The sequence below is a fragment of the Phlebotomus papatasi genome, chromosome 1 (assembly GCF_024763615.1).
Source record: "Phlebotomus papatasi isolate M1 chromosome 1, Ppap_2.1, whole genome shotgun sequence".
NCBI classification, from domain to species: Eukaryota; Metazoa; Arthropoda; class Insecta; order Diptera; family Psychodidae; genus Phlebotomus; species Phlebotomus papatasi.
This window is the reverse complement of record NC_077222.1, coordinates 33,650,742-33,673,662: the sequence shown is the minus strand read 5'-3', so window position 1 is coordinate 33,673,662 and position 22,921 is coordinate 33,650,742. Positions and strand designations below refer to the sequence as shown.

Here is a 22,921-nt window from a genome sequence, read left to right as displayed (position 1 = left end):
GGTCCAAAGCTCAGTGGGGGACTTTTGTGTCAAAATGGCGGTTTCGAAATAAAATCCCCCGGTTTAGATGCTCCCTTAAGGAAAAGAATAAGTATGGAAACCCAAGAGAACTTGATCGAAATCAGGAACTCTTTAATGCAGTTCTATATTTTTAAGGAACAAGTAAAATGTATTCTCGATTTTCACCTGTACTGTTGTTTATGCTAGAACTCTACTTTAGCATTCCTTATAGTTTTTTATATTTTCGAGAGTCAATCAAATACGTCTTATATTGATTATTATTTATTCATGGGCTTTAAAAATGGTTTCACACAAGTCTTGAGAAGGCTTATGTTTAAATAGAACCTAAAAACAACATTAAATCGAAAATCTGGGTTGTACCATTTAAAATATTTTCCATTCAGAAAAGATGAATTTCTTGATATTCTAACTGAGCGGAAATTTAAAAAAAAAGAAACTTATGTAGGGAAGTCAAAAAGCGAACGAATATTGAAATTAAAAGCAACTTTCCGTATTTGGCCTGTCAAATTATAGCTCATGTTAAAAACCCATCAACACCTCTTATCTAATTTTGTGATGTCTTCGCATGCGTGTTTTCGTGTTTGGCAAGTTTCAGCTGTTCTAATCCCCTTAAGCTTCTTTAATGTTGGGCTCTTATTCTAATTGTAGGGCTATAATTGGATAAAGTATGAAAGGAAATTCATATGATATTCCATTTTCGATTTTTTTCTTAAATTGTAGAAATATTAAATTTCGCAATAATTTAAGACTTGTCATCATTTCCATTTCGCTTATAAGTTACATCCTGAGTTCTGTCCACAGTCATAAAGAATGAATTGTGGCGTTCTTAAATGCATAAGAATCACAGTTGAAAAGGTATAAAAGGATTTCATTTCTTGTAAAACTCAAATGTCTTTGGATGCGGAAGAGGCTAAAGACACGAAGCCGGCTTAAGATTATATTGTTTTATTTTGGATGGCCAAGAACCTTTTGGTTCTTGGAAGGTGTACAGAGAGGAAGAAGAAGAAGAAAAAAATAAAAGAACCTTCCAAAAATTCCCTTCTCACACATACAGTGACATTGGGCGGTAAAAAAAGGGAGTCCCCAAGAGAGTGAAGTCTTGGCAGCTGCCTCTAACCATGATACTTCTTTTAGGTTCTGTATATTATAGTCTTGGTAACGAGAGTGAGAGAGAGGAAGATGCGAGAACTTGGCCCAAAAGAGCAAAGTTGATTCCTTCTTCTGGTGTGGACCTTCCAATGGTCCAGTTCATTGACCATTTCTGGGTGTTTTTCTTTATTTTTTTGGGTTCTTTCATACAGCATTTTTCTTTTGGTCATCTCACTCTGGCATTTGGCTTTTTGGACCTCCATCGGGTGGCTCCATCGTGATTCTGGTTGATTATATTCCCCCAATGGCAGTGATTAATAGTGTGGTGTGGGCCCTCTGTGCTAAGGATGGTTATTTGGAAGGGCTGAAGAAATTTTAACCAGTCACGAATTTTAATCAGGTTCTGTGAGTGTTGGGGATTTAGGGATAAGGAGAACTTGGTATCGGTTTTCTTAATTGGGAGGCCAGAGAGGATTGCTGGACAAGCTGCAAAGATTGATTCTCTGAGGGGCTCCTGGGTTTTTTTTTTTGGTTTTCCATCTCACTTTAGCACAGTGGATGTTGTCACAGTGGAGAATAACCGTTGGATCGTTTTTTTTTCCCTTCCGGCTCTGCCCGGAATTTTGCTCCAAAAGTTCCATGTGGATGGGATAAGCAGGAAAAGGTGAAACAGACTTGGTTCGTGGAGGTGCTGGAAAGGTGCTTGAGAACAAGAGATGGTACTAGGTTCCAATGGTGTAGAAGAAGTGTGTGAGTTCTTGACTCAATGTTCTTGTTGTTGGCATCTTGGAGAGAGCCGCCCGTTGAGGTCACACACCCCAAGAATGTTTGATTCTTTTCATATTCTCACTTCTTGTGTAATACACATGCGGTGAAATTCTAACATAAGCATAATAAAGAAGGTTCTGACCATCTCACTCTGACGCACTCTCAGGTGAAATATGCTGGATGAGATGGTGTGATGGGTTTAAGCACAAATACTAGCAATGTTGGAGCAAAATATACCAATAAACATCTCCTCATCATCATTGGGGAGCTTCCAGCATTGACTTCCAATCGTGGGTACCGAATGACGACAAAGACGGTGCCCAAACAACAACCACAGCAAGAACATTGAGGCAGCATCAGAGGTAGAAACAGTTCTTCTTGTGCTATTTAACTTCTACGTTATCGTGTTGCTTTTCATGCCTTTCTTCATTTCCGTATTTTTGTTATTGCGTTTTCACCATTCAAGAACAACTCACTAGTTTGCCAGTGAATCCAATAGTGGTGGAAGATTTTTCGCGCCTTCTGCAACACTTTTTGTCCTCCCCCTTTTTTCCGAACACAGACAACGTGCTAATTGTGCTTGATTAGTGAAGTTTATAGCTAAACTCTTTAGAGGGGAAAAAAAAGAAGTTCTTCTCTAATTGGATTGGCGCTTAAGACAATTTCTCGAACGCACCTTCCCGAATGATAAGGATGTGACAAGGATTCTTTGATTCTAAAAGTGACTTCTGAGGATTTACCAGTGCTTTTTGGGGATATCACACCCTATAGGGCAAAAAATTGTGCAATGTTATGCAAGAAAAACTTGTGACTGTGAACTGCGGTTGGAATTTGGTAAATTATTTTTCCGAATAAATCCCAGGTAGAAAAAGATCTTAAAGGTTTTTGGGGAAGAGAATCATCAAATGTATGTGCCATTGTCAAATAGTGAAGTGATCAAGAGATTGAAACTGTCGGAATGGTGCAAATTGTCTTCACCATTTGTCAAATGGGATGACAAAAACTACATTAATAGTGATCAAGATTATCTTAGATGGCACAATAATAGTACAAATGAAACTCTCAATGAGACATTGCAACAAGGTGCACAATTCACTGGATTACTGCTAACAATCCATTGACAGGGATTTGAATTTATTGGGTTGTCCTCTTGTGGTGTGATAGGCAGAAATTCTTTCTCTTTAAAAAAAAAAAGAGTTCTCGTTGCTTGTGCTGTCAAAGGAGTGACAATTACAAGAAGAGAAAGAAGGTAGAACAAATCCAAGAATCAAAACGTTGAAGACGGTGAAGAGAAGAAGAGAAAAAAAACCAAGGAGAAAGAGAGTGAATTGAATTTTTCGTCAAGGAAAGAATTTTAAAATGCCAAGTACAATTAGAGGTGAGTCTCACTTGATTTGCAGATTTTTACCGCATGATATAGTTGGTGTATTATTGTCTCGGAGAGTTAAACGGTATTCAGACAAGAAACTTGAGACCTCTACAGACTAGAGGTTTAGTCGTGTTCGGCAAATAAGAAATGAAGTACACTAGAAGTGTCTCGAAGAACAATAATACTTATTTAAACCATCCGAAAGCATAATAATTTCTAAAAAAAATATTACTATGACGGACTAAGAAACTTTTTTAAAAGAGGTAAAATCAATCAGTGAAAGGGATAGGATTAACTCTTAAAAGTTATTAATTTAATCAGTCTTAGAAAAACGGTAGAATTCATTCCGAAATGTGATAAAACATCGCAAAATTTGACGAAAACCATTAGGAAAATAGAACATAGTCAGAAAATGAGATAAAATGAATCACAATTTTAAACCAAATGAATACACTCAGTCCCGGGATTATGCACATTTTCGGGACCGAAAAAAACGCGCGAAATAGCATTACGCATCGAGAAAATTTGCATACCCGCAGGGGTTTTCTTTTGAATAAATTTGAATAAAAGTAGTCAAAACAAAGAGATTCAACTGATTAATAGAAATGTATTCACAAACAGAACTTTATGGAAAGAGTTCTTCAATAAATGGTTAAAATATTTAAAAATTTTACCTTAATAAAAGGAATTAAAGTTTTATACTGAAAAATAAGCACAATGTCTTCAAATTTCCCGTGTCGCAACATAGTATACATTCAGGAATATTTCAAAAATGATCTCATAAATTGACTCCCAATGGTAGGCAAACTTGCATAATTGTCTGTGCATAATTCCGTCAGGTGCATAATCCCGAAGTGCATAATGCCGGGACTGAGTGTACCAAACTAAGATACAAATAGTAAATCTTAACATTTTTGAGATCTACAACAAAACTTAATATAAAAAATCAATCACAAAATGAGATAGAATTAATCTTGCAATATTGGGATAAAAAGAATCATACAATTTTTAAAAATGATTAGAAAATGAAAAACACAATTTCAAAATTAGACAAAATCAATAACAGAATTGAATAAAATCTCTTCTAAAAATTGGATATAATCGATTTCAAAATTACACATATGGGGATAGAATCAGCGCCAAAATGTGTTGGATTCAACTTCACTATATTTGATGGAGCCTAAGGGCCCAAATAGACTCAGACTAATCCTCGAGAATATTTAGCCCGTAAATTTGCCAGTAAAGATTTATCCTAAACTGTCGTACACTTATGGCTTAGGAACATCCAGTTAGAGTTCCTATTTATAAATTTCTATTACCTAATCCTTTATTGCCAAGTTTTACAGACTAAATATTCTCGAGGATCAGTCTGAGTCTATTTGGGCCCTAATTCAGAATGGGATAGAATCTAACTAAGTGATGCTAAATTCAGTATTTCAAAACACAAACATTACAGATACAATATTATAGATCTTATTTCAGAGTTCATTGTTACTTGAACACTGAAATTTTAAAGAAAAGTATTTACTAGAATTATAATCAAGAATGCGAGCCTGAAATATTTTCCACTAAAATTTATTCTTATCGTATCATGGGCAAGACCAAAACAGTATTTTCCTATTAGGACCTCGACACATTGAGAAGATCTTTCGTCAAAAATTGCTTTAATGAAGGAAAACGTTTGTACTGCTTTAGGAGAAAATCCTCTCCAATCGAACGTTCATGCCTTCGAATAATGTGAATTTCTTTTATTTTTCTTAAAAGACTTACACATAATTATCACGTAATTATAAATAATTGATAGTAAGCTAACTGATATTCAATAGAAATGTCTCATAGGAAAAATAAAAGAAAATTCATATCATTCGAAGGCATGAATGTTCGAAGGTAGTGTACTTTCCCCTAGGTGGAAACGTCAGAATTATGTCAAACGGGGTGATATTATACCTCACAAGTATTTTCGCATGATTTACTGTTTACCAGTTCTCAACTGATTTAAACCATTCACAAATTACACAAAAGATCGCTCAAAATGCCTTTGGAGTATTTAGAGTATTACAATTGATTTTCGGATAAAAATTAGTTACCGGTCATGAACCAGTTCAGAATCTATTGCAACCCATTCTGTCTGGTCGGATATTCTAAGACCTTTCCAACGAGACCAAACATGACACAATTTGGTTGTTAAATGCGCTCTCTGGAGCCTGTTTAAACTTTGTCCTTGAAGACCGTTATTAAGAGGGATCAACGGGATTTTTGTATAAGGCCTAAATGTCTGCCTGGGTAATCTCTAAATCATATCCAAAAATGAGAAAAATCTCATGACGCGTTTCCAAGCAATCCCAAAAACATGGTTTGAATGAGGGAAAAATTGAAGTGGATGTTAATGGTTCCAGGGTCAATTTATGGGAGGATGGGGTCCCCCGAAGGTCCCAAATTTTTAACCGTTTGGTCTCTGAGCGTGGTACAAACAGACGGACAAACAGCGTTACGTCATAAAACTCTGAACTTCACATTTTCAAAATTCTACCAAAATACGACCCCTTGCGGGGTAAAGAGTCAAAATATATCGCTCCTTGGAAATTACAAGGGGCCACCTCACTTTTTGGCAATTTTGAGGTTCTAATGCACTCAGTCAGAGAATTTAATAAAATTTCAGATGATATGAGTCAATAAATTTCGTTATTAGAAAAGTTTTTCAAAATTTTACTCTTTACGATTGCTTGCGCGGTTTTGTTTAAAGTCAAGGGGCACAAAATAGTTTTATCGTTCAAATTTTTGTGAAACAAGGGACTAACTCAAGCAAGTTGATCCCGTGTTATTCTAATTTCATGAAAATTTGCGCATCATTTAGAATGACAAAGAGCCAACTCATAAAAAAATATATTTTGAAAGGTAAAAATATGTATGTTTCGATGTTTATAATAATGCTCATACAAATAGAAAAGAATTAAATTATTTTTATTAATATACTTAATTGAGATAATTATTTATACAAAGTTGAATCTTTCATGCTGTCTCCTGAAAAATGGCTCAGATTGAGTTGGCCCCTTTTAATTTCCAAGGAGCGATATATAACTCAATATTGAAATCGAAATTATTTAATAGATTTTGGGCTTTTTGATTGATTTTTCTTGATTTGAATAAATTTGTAATACAGACTTCAGATCCAAGACTTATGCCCTAGATACACTTACGATTTAAGTCGAGAGACGACTTAATGTAATTCTAATAAAAATAATGATTAGACTAAATTCCCATTTCGAGCCATTTCTTGGCTTAAATCGAGAGATGGATTAATCAGAAACAGATGGAAATCTAATCTGATCATTGTTTTGATTATAATTACGTTAAGCCGTCACTCGGCTTAAGTCGTAAGAGTGTTTAGGGCATTAGCCATACAGCTTGAACTTCTCATCAGGAAAGGTTTTTGGTAAAATGTTGAAAGAATTTTTGAATATGAGTGGTAAAGTTTCTCGTGTATATCTTATGTCTAACAAAACCATCGCTTAATGTGAAATTGGCGTAAGCCTCAGGTCTGAAGGTTGCTTTAGGCCTTTTCGCTTCTCTTGACTGTTGAAGAAGTTCCCGCAAAGCCAAAAGAAAAAAAACCAAAGTCGGAATTCAATGGGCCTTTCTTTCGAACGACAAAAAATCCCGATATTCTTAACTGCAAAAATCTCTCAATTGATATTCATGCTGAATATTTTTCCTTTTTGGAGAATGAATGCTTAAATTTCATAATGTTTGTCAATAAGCCGTAAAAATTCTCCCACTGGCCAGAAAAAAAAATCACGAAAGACAACAGAAATAAAACAAACGATCGGCACAGGTCAAACACCTTATCCAAAAAAATACATAAGAGAACTATATGGCTGAGGAAAAAACTGTAGTTGAGAGGGAGTCGAATAAAATTACATGATGACGCATTTATTGTCAAAATATGTGATTTCCATCCAGACCAAAAATTGTTTGCATTCTTCAATATTAATCATCAGAATGTCATATACACTGAAGGGGCAAAGAATTGCAAAATATGCTACAAAATTTACGATCATGTTGTTGTCGAGATGGGAATAATGTCTCTGGGCGAAGAGACAACGTACGTCTCACCCAGGAAGACTTAATTACAATAATTTTGGTACAGAAATTGCTTTTTGTACAAATGATAAATAATAAAAATTTTTGGCGGGTTAAGCCTGTGTGCTGATGACGGTGCGAAAGAAACGGAAAGATGGTACAAGAGAGTCACAAACTTACCTGTTTTTCCAATGAGACACAAGAGAATATTTACTGGCGATTAAGGTAACGGTATGCACCTGTCATTATTGCCTTTTACCATTTTATTTATGTGTTACTTTTAATAAATTTTCTCTTGAAATTCTTCCTCCTGCGGGACAAAACGGAGAATAACATGGTTCAACTTGTTCTTCTTCCTCCTTATGCGTAACATTTTTTCGCACAATTATCTACTTTCTTCCATGGGGAACATTTTTGGCGGGAAACAACATAGGGAAGATTGGGGCATTTTCGTATATGGACAGTTTCAAATAAGACGTTAAACCCTATTCTTTGGATTTAGATCTGGGAGAAAGCCGGTAAAAATCGCTTTGAGTCAAAAATTATCCGGACTTTGAGAAATATGTTTAACAAAACTATCATAAGATTATTTCGATATGAAAAATAGCAATATGTTGGTAAATAAATCTGTTAAGATTTAAAATTGGAAGATATAAATCCTTTGACTAATTGTTCTATACTCTTTTGTCAAAAATTGGATAGTTTTAAAAATGACGAACATGTTTGCTAAAATTGACCTCCTTTTGACAAAATCGTATAGAGGTCTAATAAAGTATTTTGAAGTAAATAACTTACAAAGTTAAATACATGGGGTCCCGGGATTATGCAAACGCATCTATGCATCTTTGCCTATCATAGGAGCACATTTGTGAAATAATTTTTGACATTCCCCTGAATGTATGCAATTTTTTAGGCAGTAAATCTGTAATACGTACCAGATGAACAATTGGTACTGAAAATATCCCAAGAAATTGACGTCAACAATATTTTGCATATTTTACGGCCTTTTCGTAACTTATTAAAAAAAGGCTCCTGAAAGTATACAAAATTTCTGTATGTATAGGGGAAACTGGGGCACCACCAAACACGGGGTTCCACAAAACACTAATTTTTATTTCTTAACTACTTGGACTATCTCGACCATTCCTTCAGTGGATAAGCATCCCTATAGTGCCTATAAATTCCTATCGGTCTTATCCTCTGATATCCAATATCCGATTAAAAAATCGCAGTGTTTGGTGGTACCCCGTGTTTGGTGGTGCCCCAGTTTCCTCCATAGCCGTTTTGCGCGCTTTTTCTCGGTCCCGAAAATATGCATAATCCCGGAACTTCCTGTATGAACAAGTTGAAATGAATCACTTAAAAAGCTATTAAAAACATTTGTGTTCGGTAAATTAAAGTATGAGTCAATAAATAGTTTAAATTGCCTAGTAAGTGATTCAAAATGGTCTGTATAAAAAGTTAAAAGTAATCATAAAATTGTTTTAAATTGAGCCGCAACTGCCAATATGGCTTATACCTTTTACTAAACAAACTTCGTAGGTAGAACAGTAATAATCTATAAATATGAATTATATATATTTCGACTTCTTATACCCTAAAGAGTCATATAGAATAGTCATATAGAATTTTAGAAATATTAAGTTTAAAGTTTTTTTTTATGTTATGCTGTTTAACCGTTCGTCCGTCTGTCCGAGCGGGACAGACGGATAGTCGGTTTTGGGATTGCTCGAAAACGCGTTGTGTATTTTTTCATTTTGAATAAGTCCTAGAGAATACGAAAATCCAGTTGAATCATTCCTAATAACGATTTTTCAAGGTTAAGAGTTAAAAGGATCTAGAAAGCATATTTCTCAACCGAATGGTATCATATTTGAGCTCATTGGAAAGGTCTTGGAATTTTTCACAAGTCTGGACCGGTTCATAACCGATAACTAATTTTTATCCGAAATTCAATAATTATATTACTCCTAATGTTTTTTCTGAAATACTTTAAGTGAGTTTTAAATCGGTTGTGAACCGGTGAACAGTAAGAGTAAAATGTTCGGGTTCAATCCCAAAGCGATCCAAGTCAAGATCCTGAATTTGATTCAGACACCTTGTCCTAGGTCTGTCCTGAGGTCGAGGTCTCCTTACATTTAATTGCATAACTTTTCTGGAGAATCTTTTTACGTTTTATATAGGGGAAACTGGGGCACCACCAAACACGGGGTAGCACCAAACACTAATATTTATTTCTTAACTACTTGGACTATCTCAACCATTTCTTCAGTAGACAAGCATCCCTATAGTGCCTATAAATTCCTATAGGTCTTGTCCTTAGAAGTCGAATATCTGATTAAAAAATCGCAGTGTTTGGTGCTACCCCTACCCCGTGTTTGGTGGTGCCCCAGTTTCCCTATATACCAAATTTAATTTTTTTATCCATTTTTGCTAAAATAATGTTTAATCTGCTCCAGTTAAATATTCACGAATTACATATCATCATCCTTGTGAAAAAATTACAAAATTTCTTTCGACATTTTTCCTTGCCAAACCAACATATAGGTATGGTTAATTTCGATATTCAGTCTCTCCGTCTTCACATAATGACACAAAAGGTATCTGATTGTTCCTATATTTCATATTCAAGTCCTTTGGGGCTATTCTTTAAGATTATATGTTGTAGATGTGGTTAAAGGTACTGTTTTGTCATTAAATTCTAATAGGTTCCGATAATTTTTACTTGGAATTTCTAAGATTAGCTATATGTATCCTTTTTAGACAATTTTTCGAATTTGCTGTTGTGGTTTTATTGTTTATGGATTAAGACCTTTTTCTTATCAATAATTAAAAAAATTTCAAAAGAAAAATACATGAAGAAAGGTTGTTACGATGCTTGTTAAGGGATTTTTACCATCGGCCATTGAGTGTCTCGGGTTTTTTTTCTTTATAATTTTGTCATAATTGTGTTACGATTGTAAACTCTGATAGGGCTCACTTTAATAACAATAAAAGCTTATATAGAGGGAAACTGAGGAACTAAGGTGCCATTCATTTTTCATTTCATGAGAGTGAGGCTGGTAGGGATTGGGCGTTGATTAAGATTGATGGGATACGGTGTCGACTGAGTTGACATTTGTCAAATAAGCCGTACGCTTTACACAATTCTGAGATAAATTTTAAAATCTTCCTCCACTGTTAAAAATAAATGAATTAAATTTATCCAAATTTGATTCTTTTGCAAAGGAATTTTTCACAATTTCGCAATATTTATTTACAATCTGTCATGTACAAGAGACATTTAGTAAATTTTATCAAAGCAACAAAAAATAACTATACAATATTGACCACTCAAACTTGAATGCATAATTATCATATTAGATTAGGAGGACTGCCTTCGGGGTTAAGATAGAATGGAGTAATGGGAAGTGCATAATGTGCCCAAATAAGTGGCCTGGATGCAACGGAATCGATAAAGGTTTAAGCCGCGACCCATAGACAATTGTTAATCTTATCATATTAGAAGATGTTAATTTGATCCATCCTTTGCAAAAGGATCAAATTTGGATTAATTTGATCCTTTTGCAATCTTTTGATCCTTTTGTCTTTTCGGTTATTGTATATGCAACAAGTTAATTAGTAGAGGACCTCTATTATGGTACAAGTGTCCCGTGTTCGAATCCTTTATAGATCATCAACATTTTTTTATCATTAAAGATTTTTAGACATCATCCAGTAATATTCACTACATAATTGTATAGTCCTACATGTTACTTTCTATATCCTGGGCATTAACCAATAAACTTATTATTATTATTATTATTATTATTATTATATGACCATGGCACTGACACCCCATTCGAGAATACTGATGTAAGCGAGAATACTTAGTTCCTATATAAGACGTTGTTCCGCTTTATTATTCCGAAGTTCAAGATGCAATTGTTATAAAAAATTGCCCTACCCTCCCATAAAGTCTACTTTTGTCTCCTAAGTAAATTGTGATGCAAGATCACGAAAGAAAGTGCCAAAGAAAGACACTCTCCATAGGGAAGATGAATAATGGTCTATTCCTTGTTAAGTGGTTTCTATTGTAATGCACTAAAAGTCTCTATGTTTGGGATGGTGAGAAAGATAAAAAAAATGAATGTCGGTGGTAAAAAACACATTATTGATGCAATGTAAACAAACAATTACAGCAAATTGTACTGAAGAAAAAGCTATATATAGGTATGTATTGAATGAAAAAAAAGCGCGCGCGCTTCCTAACCAAAGAAGTGCATTGGATGAGGGAGAAAGATGGTCAAGAAGAATGAGAAAGAAGTAGAAATAACATAAGTTTACCATAAAAATTAACAGTTAACTGTGTTCTTCTCATACACATTAATGCTCTATGCTAAGAGGTAAAGAATGGGTGAAAGAAAACATAATGATAAATGTGGAGAAAGACGTGCGCGAGGTGGCTTTGGTGAAAAAAGTTGCACAGGAATCAATGAGACATTCTTGGTGACTGTTGAGAACCCGGATCTCCAAGAGAGGAATTCTCAATTAGCTTGGGAGGCAGGTTTTCTGCCAATGATGCGTGGTGGCAAAAATGCACCCACCAGAAGCTGGATGACACTGGGGTTGAAGTTTTTCTGGGATCCATTCGGAATAATTTAAAAGTGGGAAGAATGTCTCTGCACAGATTCTTTTCTGCGAAAAAGAATTCTCTTCTTTAAGCATTTTGCGCGCGCACACGATGAGACCATCACGCAAAGTAGGACAAGTGTTACGGTACTTTGCCATATGATTCAAATATTTAAAGAATAAGAAAAAAGCGCTAGCAGGTAAGAAAAGAACACTGTAAAGTGCGTACAAATTAACGTGTGATTCTCTTCAATCTGGCATTCTTCTACCTTTTCTTCTAATGCAAAAAAAAGATAGAAGAAAGCGCAAAGATGAAGTGTAATGTATATATGTGAGGAATTGATGAGGATTTCTTGATGCTGAGGAATTTTTCCACTCCTCAAAAAATCAACTTCACTTGTCTCTTCAGAATTAATCAAATATATTGAGAGAGACAGTCACAATATTTAACCAAATATGAATTTGAACAACAAAAAAAAGAAAAATCATACACGGGATAACGGAGGATTTTATCGAGATGTTTAGCAATTGATTTACGACAATTTTCTTATAATGTTTTAAACAAATTGACAAATTTACCAACATACCTTTTGGTAATGGATTCTATCTTTATCATTAATCTTTCTACTCATTTTCTCAATGCTGACATTGGTAGTTTAGAAAAAAAATAAAAGACTTTTGGAATTTCCGACAGATCGGAGATTCCAGAAGCATTTGATATAGAAGAATTTCTTTTATCAATCCTCTCTATATGCTTTATGATATTTCTCAAAGATTACGCAGTAGAAAATGTTTTTCCCAGAGATTCTAAAGTGGACTAGCTGTTATAAAATTTATTGGATAATATCACTACAAGATCTTCTATCTAAGTTTCGGACTTTTAAAAGTCTTTTATTTGAAATAACAAGAAATTAAAAATATTATTTTTAGCAAATATACTTAGATCAAAAAATTTTTAAATTGGTGAAACAGATAAATGAGGCCGAAACTAAGAATTTTTAGAATATATTCTACAATTCTGGTTCTTTTAGTTGCTCTTTTAGTCTCTTGAAAATCACTTAAGAATTAGAAAGAAAACAATTAATTTAGTCTAGAAACATACCAGCTACCTATAAACTTAGTCTACAACGTTTCAATAAAATATTTTTGATTTTGGAATATTTAGCTTTGTAGCAATTATTGAGGATATAAATAAATTATACTGCATAAAAAAGAATTGGATGGTATTTTCTACAATTTATGAATTTTTCAATTTTTAGTTTACGAATTTCAGAATGTAGTACAACCTACGATTTGTAGGATTTACAATTTATGAGTGATCCGTTTTGTGTTTCTAGCCTCTTGTTAGGTTATAGAGGGAGTAACCAAGGTCGAAAATTTGTGGCGATATCTTTTTATTCTTTGTGATTCCAATGTCACGAGTATTCCAAACGTGTGATTCTGTTTATTCTTGTATTTAAATTTAGGGAAATGTAACGTCACAGTATAGAGCCGAATAGGAATATTCGACTGTTGATGACTGACCTGATGACTATTTGGACGAAAAGTGCGCCTGGATCACCTCCTAAATTTTTCCAAAAATAAAAGAAATTGTAGGAGCCGTTTTAGAGAAAAACTAAAAAAAACATGGTTTTAGAGGGGTTGAGGGGGTGGAGGAAAAGAAAGAAACCGTTTAGATATAAGGGAGGAGTACCAGCGATCGGCAGTGTTCCTCGGATCGTCAGGTTAATACCACATTGTTGCTCCAAATTAAATGATTTATTTAAAATTATTAGCTACTTTTTACCATTTAACACTCACAAGAATGCAATGCATTAGCTCAGATTTAATTTATAAAACCAAATTTCCCTGAGACACTTGATTAAATTCCTGACGATCCGAGGTACAGAATACAAGTTTGCAATTACACATATTTTTTATTAATTTATTGTAAAAATTAAAAATTCAAAAGCACAGATATAGTAAAGAGGATCACTAATGTATCAATTAGCATACATAAAAATACCAAATTGTAGTGTTTAATTTAACGAATAGCCGTTCAACCGGAGGCTGCTGCTGTGTACGGGCGTGAGAGGTCGCGCGTATCGGCAGTAACTGTGAGAAAGCCTAAGACCTCGGAGAGTGTGTGAGAAAGACAGTCAGTCGGGCCGCCACTCGCGACGAGGTCAGACGGCTGAGAGGGCTAGAGCCAGTTGGTTCAGCGAGATGCTGGACCTGGAGCTGGCGAGGACAAGGAAGGCTCTCCGGTTGTTCTGGCGAGTAGTATCCTCGGGTACTACATCTCAGAAGTGGTCGTGAATTCAAAAAATTTAAAAGAAGTGAAGAATTTTATACTTGGTGCTAATGAGAAACATGTTCGGACATGTTTGGGGGTAAGCGTCGTCTTGGAAGTCCGAGGAATTTCTCTGCAGAAGAGTTTCAGGGAAGTAATTTTCTTTTCAAATATATAAAGACGCTGATGAGACTGATTTTAGTAAATAAATTTTAAGACAGGCATAAAAAAATTGTGAAAATTAGGATTGAGAATGCAATGAATGTGTGAGTGAAAATGGTGCACCATGAAAGAAGAGTGAATGAGAGGTGAATGAAAAAAAAAAAAAAAAACAAGATGGCTAAAAAAATAGAATGTTCTGGAATTTTCGAGAGTTAAATATAATTTTATTTTTGTTCTAGGGTAAATTATTGAATAATAATAATTTTCTGATTTATCATCATAATGATTTTAATTGAAATTTTGTTGAAATATTACACGACGAAATGCTTTCAGTGAATTTTTCGGTAAAATATGATGCGGTGAGATGCTGTCAGTTTAACACAACTAACTTCATAGTCAAGAGAAATCGAAGAAACTTCACGTTGTTCAATTGTCAAAAAAAAGAAGAAGAAGAAGTCCTGTGAAAAAGTGCGTAGAAGAAATATTTCAATTAAAATCTTGTTTATTTTGTGAATTATTTATCAAGGAAGTGAGTAAAAGTGCAGGTGAAGTTGTGAGATAGTGAAAACATTCGGAAAATTGTAAGTTTTATTGGGAAAAACAAGGTATTTGTGGCTTAAAGTAAATGTCTTTTTTTCGAACAGAACATTCGAGAATAAAGGAGAAGACAGAGAAAGCGAGCAGAGCGACACAGTCACAGATGTGGTGAGTTAGAAAGAGAGCAGAATATTTTTGCGAAAAAATCAGGGAATCAACTGCACATGGGGGCTATTTTACAGCACAAAAGAGGAGAATTAAATGTTTTTCAATGGAAATGCTTAAAGAGGATATAAATGACTCAATTCGTATTAGAATTTTCTCTAAAATTGTTCGTGTTTTGTATTTGTAGGCAAGAATGGCAGCATCTGAGGAAATAAATGAGAATTTCGACAAAGATTTTGAAGAAAGACCTCCCAGAATGGATGTAGATGAAGATTATCCGCGGCTTCCTGCCATAAATGCAAAGGATTTGGTTGCTATTATCCCGGTGTTTGGAGAAAAAGGTGAAAACTACATAACAGCAAAGGATTGGGTGAAGAAAATTGAGTCAATGAAAGTCGCCTATGGATGGGATTCGAGAATGACTATGATTTACGCTGCGATGCGTCTCCGGGGTGCAGCGACCTTTTGGTATGAGACTGCACAAGAAAATTTGGCAACTTGGGAAGATTTTAAAACGGAAATTGTTGGAAATTTTCCTGACACTGTGTCGGCAAAAGAAGTACACGACATCCTCAAAAATCGCAAGAAGAAGCCAGATGAAGACATCGAAATGTATTTTCACAAGACAGTGGCGATTGCAAAGAGAGCAAGATTTGATGATAAGACTATTATGGAATATGTGATTGGAGGTTTGCCGAATGAGTCGGAGAAAGCAGCAGTACGATCAAAAGCGTCAAATACCTTGAAAGAGCTTCTGCAAAATATTGTGATTGTGTGTGATTTTGAAAAGCTTGAAGAGAAGAAAGAAGCTGAAAAGGATAAGGAGCCTAAACAAGAAGAGAAGCCAAGTGAAAGCCCAAAGAGACGACATGAATCGCACTACAAGCGCTCAAATTATCACAGAGGTGGTCATCGAGGAAGCTACAGAGGAAAATGGAATAGATGGGGCTACTGGAAGAGAAGGTCAAACGATTATACAGATGAAAGGCATAATGCTGAAAAAGAAGAAATGAAGAAAGAGGATGAAAAGTCCAAAGGATCAAGTGACAAAGATTATCATAAGAAGAAAACAATAAAAAGATGTTGGCGTTGTAAATCTGAGTCACATTTGGCATACCAGTGCAAGGATTTTCGGCAGAGGGTGGCAGCACAACTCGCCACCCATCAAAAAAATAAAGAGTTGTATAAACATGCTGAGATAGACGGAGAGAAGTTTGAGGCTTTTGTAGATCTCGGGAGCGAAGTAACAATTATGTGCAAAGATGAAGCTGAAAAGTTAAAGGGAGAGTTAGATTCCACATCCATTAAGCTGCACGGTTTCACTGGACAAGATTGTAAGACATTGGGGTCAATGAAGAAAAATGTGAAGATTGAAGGTTTTGAAAAGGAGGTTAACATACATGTCGTGGAGGAAGAATTGCATCCAACAGGAATGATCGTGGGTTTGGATTTCTTTAATGATCCTCAGGTGATTGTCATTAAGAAGTGGAAAGGCCTTGAAATTATTAAGCAGGATGCTCCAGAACATAAAGTACTCAGAGTAGAAGTGAAAAATTCAGGATATCGCAAACCTATCGAGGAAGAAAATTTGATAATTGGACAGAATGTTTCAAAAGATATCAAACAGGACCTAATACAATTACTGAATGAGTATCGAGACGTTTTTGCAAGCAATTTACAGGAGTTGGGCAAGACTGGACTAGAGAAAATGCAGATTGTATTGAAAGAAAATAAAATAGTGACATACAGACCTTATCGAGTAGCTGAAGGACACAAAGCTGAGTTGAGGAAGATAATACAGGAATTGCTTGACAACAAGATAATCCAGAAGTCAAATTCGCCATACGCCAGCCCAGTTATACTCATTCCAAAGAAGACAGGTGGTCTCCGAATGTGTGTCGATTTTCGGAAAGTGAATCAAATCACGCAAAGAGAAAATTTCCCAACACCCAATCTAGAAGAAGAACTTAACAGTTTTGCTGGCAAGAACGTATTTACGAAGTTGGATTTATTATCAGGATACTACCAAATAGAAGTAGATGAAAGTTCCAGGCAATTTTTGGCATTCATTACTCCTGATGGGAAGTATGAATTCTTGAGAGTACCATTTGGTAGCACAAATTCACCAGCAATTTTTATGAGGACGATATCTCAAGTCTTGGAGCCATTGGGCAAGGATAATATTTCCTTTTTTATGGATGACATTATCATTGCCACGGAAGACGAGACATCAGGCATAGAAATGTTAGAGAAAGTGCTGACAGAGCTGAGGAAAGCGAATTTGACCTTAAACACAGAAAAGTGTGAGTATTTGATGAGTTCAACTACATATTTGGGTCACAAGATTTCCAGTCAAGGAGTTGCTCCGGCAGACAGAAATACTGAAGCAATCAAGACTTTCTCAACCCCAACAACACAAAAGCAGGTGAAAAGATTTCTGGGGATGACAGGATTCTTTAGAAGGTACGTGAAGAATTACGCTCAAATAGCCGCACCACTGAGAGAAGTTACAAGACTTAAAAATGGAGGATTCTTCTGGAAGAAGGAACAAGAAGAGGCTTTTCAAAATTTAAAAACTTGCTTGATAAGCGAACCGGTGTTAGCCTGTTTCAATCCAAAAGCCAGACACGAGCTGCACTGTGATGGCAGTAAATGGGGATTAGGAGGTATTTTATTACAAGCGGAAGACGGAAAGCAATTGAAACCTGTAGCATTTTTCAGCAGGTCTTTAACAGAAGCTGAAAGAAAATACTCATCTTATGAACACGAAACAATGGCATTAGTTGAGAGTTTGAAAAGATTCTATTATTATTTGCTAAACAGGCATTTTACAGTATATACAGATTGTGAGTCGTTGAAGAAAACTAAAGACATGACTAAGTTAAATATGAGGGTCGCTCGTTGGTGGATGGATATTCAGGAATTTAATTTTGATTTAAAGTATAGGAGGCATTCTCAGATGGAACATGCTGATTGCCTTAGTAGGCCTATAGATAAAGATGTAAAAAGTCACAATGTACTGGCAATTAAAGAGCAGGACGTAGATTGGATTGCAGCAATGCAAGTCAAAGACAAAGATTTGATTGATATTAAAAATGTGTTGGAAAGAAAAGATGTTGATAACAAGAGGAAGAACGAAATTAAAAAAGAGTATTCGATTCAGAAAGGCATAATTTATAAGTGGACAGAAGATGGTTGGAGATTTGTTGTGCCTAAGGGTATAAGATTTCATGTAGTCCAATTTGCACATGATATGTTAGGTCATCCAGCATTAGAAAGAACAATTGAGATCATTAAGAAAGATTATTGGTTTCCCAAAATGAGGCAGTTTGTTGAGAAGTATATTAAAAGTTGTATCAAGTGCGGTATTCATAAGAGATCGAAAGATGAGAATAGATACAAGTTGAGTTGCGTTGATGTAAAAGAGATTCCGTTCTATACATGGCATTTGGATCATACAGGTCCCTTTCCGAAGTCAAAGAGAAAGAAGAATCAGCATATTTTCGGTATTGTAGATGCGTTCACAGGATTTACGATTCTTAAGCCAATGAAAACACCAAATGTGAGAGATACTTTGAATGTGATAGAAGAAGTAGCGCAGATATTTGGGATGCCAAGTAATGTAGTATGTGATAGAGGATCAGTGTTCACTTCTCATCAATTCAAAACTTTTTGTGAAGATCATAATATTAAATTAGCTTTGGTAGCGGCAAAAGTGCCAAGAGGAAACGGGAAAATAGAAAGAAAATTCAGGATAGTTAAAGAAAGTTTGAAAACGATGTCTCAGGTAGCAGATGGTTCGGATTGGGAACAGAATTTAGGAGCAGTTCAGTGGGCATTAAATAGCTGTAGGAACAGAATGACTGGGAAATCTCCCCAAGAACTCCTCTTTGCATACAGACCTAAAATTCCGCAGGGTAATACTTTGTTAAATTTTTTGAGAAGAGAGGAAGCGTTGGAGGCAGAAAATGATGTGTCAGAAGTGAGGAGCAAAGCTATGGAAAGGATGAACAAACTTAGAGAGAAACAAAATGTAAAAGTTAACGCAAAGAAATTGAGGCCCACAAAATATGATGTAAACGATTTAGTTTTAGTGAGGTATGATCCACCAGCCACAGGAGGGTCTAGGAAAATAATGGTTAGGTATAGAGGGCCGTATGTTGTTAAGAAGATTTTGGGCTCAGACAGATATGTAGTAGGTGATACACCAGCAACACAAATCACACAAAAGCCATTTGAATCTGTGTATGCTGCAGAAAATATGAAGAAGTTTATTGATCCAGATGATTCAATTTGGGAATTAGAATTAAATGATGATGAGTAAACTTTGTGATAAAATAGAAAAAAATGAAGGTATTATGTTTAAGTTAATATATAAGTGAAGGTAAAAATTAAATAAAAACTCAAAGGAATTTACTTTTTACTGAAAGGAAGGAATTATATTACTATATTATAATTTGATGAATAAAAAAAAACAATGAAATTAGTAATAAAAAAAAAACGTAATTCAGAGAATTTTGTTGAAGGTCTTTAAACAGGATGGTCTTGGATCAGAAGTCTTATTCATATTTCAGGAGCAACTTTACGAATAAAGCAATTTTGAGTTTTAGATGTAAAATATTTGCACTATCACTCTTTTTGCAATATGTCGTAAAGTTTCTGATAGACCTATGTCACTGTTAGCATTGTCTTGCTAATATAAGACCTGACATGAGTTACACTGGTGGACACTAATTAGTGGCCAGTGGTACTAGGTTGAACTGGTGGAATCTAAAGGCCGCATGAATATTTTGTTGGTAGATACTTTGGATGCCAGTGCAGAAACCTTGATGAATATAATTTAGTCAGACTAAGGCCACATAGTTTTGTTGGTTGATGACTTAGTCGGGTACAGAAAAAATATATACAAGAATAAAGAAAAGAAAAGAAAAGGGCTCAAAGAAAAAATTTAATATGAGAAGTAAAATAGCATGGCCTGAAGAGCTCCAGAAGATTAAAGCCCTATTTTTCGTCGATGGGGACATCGACATTGTCAGGAGTTGGCCGAATGTAGTGTTTAATTTAACGAATAGCCGTTCAACCGGAGGCTGCTGCTGTGTACGGGCGTGAGAGGTCGCGCGTATCGGCAGTAACTGTGAGAAAGCCTAAGACCTCGGAGAGTGTGTGAGAAAGACAGTCAGTCGGGCCGCCACTCGCGACGAGGTCAGACGGCTGAGAGGGCTAGAGCCAGTTGGTTCAGCGAGATGCTGGACCTGGAGCTGGCGAGGACAAGGAAGGCTCTCCGGTTGTTCTGGCGAGTAGTATCCTCGGGTACTACAAAATAATGTTTTGTGGATTATATTTTTAACTAAATATGGAGCATCTCTCTTAACATTCCGATCCGGGGTACTCTTCCCTTATAGTTTTTTTTATTGGGGGTCACCGAAGACCGGAAGTTGATATCTGTAATCGTGTAAGCTCTGGAAGGGTGAAAAGTTGAAAAAAGTCGATTGTATAACTGCTCTCTCTTTGAGTTCGAGCAGCAAAATATTTCAAGTTCTTATGCAATACAATATTTGAACTATATTTTCTGAAATTCTTATTAAAAAAATCGAAATCAAAATCAATAACTGAATTTTTAACATTTTTTAACTGCTCGAACTCCAAGAGGGAGCAGTTTTCACAATCCAATTTTTTTTATTAAAAATTTCAGGAAATATATTTCAAATATTGTATTTAATATGCTTCAAAGCTTGAATTAAATATTTTTTATTATTCTGAAAAAAAAATCTAAAGAAAAATGGGTGGTAAAGCGTCCGAGGCTTTGCGAGCTGCTCGAACTCCCGAGAAGGAGTTCTTCCTTATTCTTTTTCAGAAGGTTTTTTGATGCATATAAATGTCGATTTAAACATGTCTATAAATCATCATAAAATTATTTCGAAATAGAAATTTGTTTAAGAAGAGGGTATTTAAAAATTCATAAATATTTTAATTAATTTTTTGATCAAATCGAGTGAAAATAATACCATTTGTCCTTAAATAATTCAGGCTATAGGTATTGAACCGGTAAAAGGTGTCTAAGGATGAAATATTCAGCTGGACTAACAACAAAATATATCCGAAAATCTTGGAAATATAACTGCTCTCTCTTTAAGTTCGAGCAGTAAAACTAGAGAAAATTTTGAGAAAAGTTAGAAAACCTCATTTTTGACGGATTTTAGCAGATTTAACAAACGAATGAAGAGGATTGGGGAAAAACAAAAAGACTAGTCTTGATATAATGTCATTTTAGAAAGGTCATCAAAGACCGGAAGTCGATATCCCAAGGGGTGAATAAGTGGCTCTCAGAGTGAACCGTGAGCGGCGATCGGCAAAATTGTAGAGATTTGGAACTGAAAATCGACAGATCGGCATGTTAGCAAAAATCGATAAATCGGCTGGATTTTAGCGAAGAATCGGCAGATTTAAATATCAATTTGCTCTTATATGAAGTATAGAGTGCATTTAAACTCTTATAACATCGTAAATTTTATATAGACAGCTGGTAAATTTTAATGTACCATACTGGAAACACTAATCTTTCCGTGGAAATTCTGCGGAAATTCTGCAAAATTGGCAGATCGATACAAATTGTGCACACAAAATTGTGCAGCTATGTACATTTTTTACAAAAGATCGGAGGATCGGCGCTCGAATGAACAGTGAGCGTCACAGTTATCTACACCTTGCGAGATGTGTACTAAGGCGTTTCAACTAGGAAAAATGTTTTTTGGCACTATTCTCAGGGTGTTGTATTTGATGAGACAAGAAAGTTTTTCTTCTACGACCATATGATCAGACGCTGTTTAGAGGTGGCTGAACGACCCTCTCTGTAGTGTAAAATCCGTTAAAATCAGAAATTTGCTCTACAGAGAGGGTCGTTCAGCCACCTCTAAACACCGTCTGATCATATGGTCGTAGAAGAAAAACTTTCTTGTCTCATCAGGTAGACCACCCTCAGAATAGTGCCTAAAAACTGTTTTCCTAGTTGAAACGCCCTAATGTGTACCCTTACTGCTTTGTGAGATCAAACGTAACCGAGGTCTTGGAAAGCGGGCACAGTAGCGCGACTGATGGTGGTGGCCCAAGAAGGTTTCTCCTGTTAAGGGTGCGTATTTGTCTTACAGTTTGGATTTTTGGGTGGGTCAGAAGACTGAAAAAATGCAAAACTGTCGGGTTAAGAATTTCAAGTTCTTTCAAAAAATCCAAGTTTAACCAAATCCGTTGCAAAGCAAGCCCTTGGGTGGTTGAACTTTAACCTCGAATAATCTAAGATGGCAATTTTTCTGGGGATTGGTGTCTACATCATCATATTCAGCTGGACTACCTCCAAAAACATATCCGAAAATTAACGATGATAAGAAATCTTGATTTTTGAAATATTTGACAGCTTGAAATTTTGATCTTGATTTTGGTCTCAGAATTGAGGCCAATATCTCTCCCTAATCTAATTTTGTTCCCGAGACTTTTCGGAACTGAGCAAAGCCTTTATTTGGAAGACCGCTTAATTACCCCAAAGAAGAATGTTTTTCAGTATCATCTATATAAAGGAGTGGCAAAGCGTTCCAAGCTTTGCAAAGTGCTCGAACTCGTGACTTAGATGCTATACCTTAAAAATTCTTTCGCATCATTTAACATTTACCGGTTCTCAACCGATTTATAAATCACTCAAAAGATTCCACAAAATAATTTTTAGAGTTAATAAAATTGATTTTCAGACAAAAATTACTTATCGGTTCATAACCGGTTCATTACTGGTTCACAACCGATTTGAACGGATTTACAAATCACTCAAAACATTGCATTGCCCAAAATACTTTAGAAGTAAT

At 35.3% G+C, this 22,921-nt stretch overlaps 1 protein-coding gene across 1 annotated transcript in view; it reads left to right on the top strand.

Moving 5' to 3' along the window:
• Positions 1–22,921, top strand: part of LOC129798860 (uncharacterized) — a 152,211-nt gene that overhangs the window by 37,224 nt on the left and 92,066 nt on the right. The window lies entirely within an intron of this gene.